Source organism: Morone saxatilis, unplaced genomic scaffold (assembly GCF_004916995.1).
Source record: "Morone saxatilis isolate NCDOM2014 unplaced genomic scaffold, NCSU_SB_2.0 Contig18, whole genome shotgun sequence".
NCBI classification, from domain to species: Eukaryota; Metazoa; Chordata; class Actinopteri; family Moronidae; genus Morone; species Morone saxatilis.
This window is the reverse complement of record NW_023339740.1, coordinates 4,978,405-4,981,465: the sequence shown is the minus strand read 5'-3', so window position 1 is coordinate 4,981,465 and position 3,061 is coordinate 4,978,405.

Sequence of the window (3,061 nt, the reverse complement as noted above, 5' to 3'; positions counted from 1 at the left end):
AAAGAAGAAGCAGAGTAGGAGTAATTGTTCGATATTGATTGCGCCATAACTCTTGCATTATCTCAGGTAATGCGTCCCATGGCAAATTATGCAATGAGGTTTCAAATAAAAAGGCATTTCATGTAACTGCCCCCCCCATACCTCAATCTCAACAGCTGTTACATTAACATTCATGAAAGAATTGGTTGAATGCATATTCTCTCCTGAGATGTTTCTTCCATTTCATTTCGAGCACAGCCTCGGAAGCTGAAAAAAAAGTAGCCACTTCACACGTGTGACTGACATGTCATACTGTTTACGTATGAATAAGACAGCATGATTAGAACTGTGGTCACATTTTAATTCTCACTATATGGAAATAAATATTGGAAGGAAGTTCCATGTGAATAAATATGTGTACTTGTGAAATGTCACTCAAGTGAAAAACTGGGACATTATTGCTCAATATGAGGGTTTTCACGCAAAATCCATAAAAACTGTCATTTCACACTCACTTATAGCCTTTTTTGTTACACATTCAATATCTTTAAACCACAGTAAAACCAAACATCTGAGCAGGACGCTCTGCAGACGTTATACAGCTGTGTATTTTCATGCGAAAAATCACTGAATCCCTAGAAGATAGCAGGACGCCCCCAGTGACTCCCTTCAATGTTAAACACGGCTGCATCCCTCAGCTGCTGCCTAACGCAGGGGCAGGAGAGTAAGTGCACTTAAAAGAGAGGGGAGCAGCGATCCATTTCTCAACCCCATCATCAGCCAGGCACATCCCCAGACCCTCATCCTAGATACAGCCACAAACACATGACTGGAGGTCAAGGATGTGGAGCAGGAGACACTCAGGCAGGCTCTTTACATTTTATTTGTATGCTATTCAATCCATTTCACAACCTTTCCGGAAAAGAAACTGACTGTACAATGTAATTGCCACTCTGATTCAATCAAAAGGGCTTTTTCGTCCCTGCACTGCCATGCTGGATATTGCTGCGTTATAGAATAATTCACTGCATGGCTTCAAAGACATGCTTCACCTCTCATTTGGCTATCGCTCAAAATATGTGCAAAACATTTATAAATAAACATGAATAGAGGGGAGGACGTTTACAATCCTGGCTGAATAGTAGGATACTTTGAAGATGGAGCAGGCTCTCTCACTGCTGGGTCTGTCCTTTTGCAGTCTGGGTGGGAAAAGAACACTTGTGTGCAGACCACTGGTGGCCAAATATTTGGTTTTGCAGAAAAATTGTAGTGAAGCTGAGCTGTTGTGTTAATTTCTCTAATAACACTCCACTGTAGGCTGAGATTATTTAGAATAAATGCTACATAAATATCTGAAGATTGTGGTTATTCAGTATGACACAAATAATTCAACAAACTAATTTTCAATTTGAAAGAAAACCCCTCACTCTTTTCCTCTGCATGCACTGAAATAATTGCCTTAAACAAGTTAGAGAGAGCTTTTCTCCAGGCGGACAATCCTGGTGCTGTTTCTCTGTGTGACTGAGCTGAGCAGCACCATATGGACTTTGTCCTAGATGAGGGAAATGAGCCCCAACAGTAGAAATCCCAGTAGGATCATCCAAACCATTTGAGGCTGGTCTAGAAACACAGCCATCAGCATCATGCATGTGTGAGCACTATCAGCATGCACACTCTGTCTCAGAGCCCCTTCCTCCGATTTATATCAGATAAAGACATCTCGACACAGGGATGTGGCTTTTCAGGTTCTCTGTCAAATGAAGTTGCATTTGCTTCTCTTTTCTCCTGCAAAAGAAAGGCTGCAAACTTAGCAGCACACAGTTCCTTACATATTAATGTTAAGATAATGGACAAACATGACAGGGAGGATTTCTGAGCGGATACTTACTTGTTCTAGGATGCAATCTTTTTCCTCTTCATTAAACTGCTTTGATTGTAATTCCAGTTACCCGTTGGATGTTGGTGTTGTTTGTGTCTCTAGTGAGCGGACAACATTTCTCACAGCAACTCTTGTCCTCTGAGCAGCCAAAAGAGGAGCTTGCTCTCTTGCTCCGGCAGTTTAATTCTGCTCCGTCTGTAAGTGCGTCTGTCGGTCTTAAAAGACGGGACTGACAGTAACCTCTACCTCGGTAAATTCCACAGTCAGTGAGTTTGCAGGGCTGAGGAGGATGGTAGGGCGCTACACCGGGATGATCCTCGACCTCCTCGTATTACACTCCACAAGATGCTGCCAAGACGCAGAGAGGACAGCGGTGCCTCTGAGCGGAGACTCACATTGTGCGCATCCCCGGGCTCTGCTCTCTTTGTGCGCAGGAAGAAGCGCCCACTGGTGACGCGTGAAAAACACCCATCTCAGCACAGTAATGCGCCACCAGCCTATCGGGCACCTGCCATTCCTTTGCCTAAGTGAGTGCACATTTGATCTCCGGGTATTTATCGCTATGAAGAGATCAAGTGGAAATTTACAGAAATGTTTTGGGGGATCATCATATATTCGGGTTTTAAAATGAGAAGGAACGCTGAGGAGAACAGTCTGAACTAGAACTGGTCATTTGTCACAATAACAGCCTAATGTCTGGTCTTGGTCAGTAAACGCTTTTATAGTGTATTGGTGGTAAATGGATGCAGGGGTTTTGCAGTAGATTGCAGCGAATTGCGGCTTCTGCTGACCAGATCAATAAAGGAGAAGGGGGGTGAGAGGATAAAAAAAGTGATGTACATTAGTGAAAGTGACCCACAAGGGGGTTTTACACACGGAATAAAAAAAATGAAGAATCATTTTTTATTATAGGTGAAATGAGCCTTTATGGTGTGTGAGAGGATCCATCCTGAAACACTTTAAAGTGCAGTAGCTAGATGTGTGGTAACAGACCACACAGACAGGTGCTATACTGTTTTGGTCTATAAATATGGTGTCACCTAATTGAAATTTCATTGTTTTCATGATGCAAGCATCCGAAATCACATGGTGGTTTTTTCACAGCTCTGTGCAAAGTCAAGAGTAGTTCTGCAAGAGCATTCACTCACATGCTGCGTAATAGCACGGGATTCTTACACATCCTGGCTGCAAGATTCTTGTTTT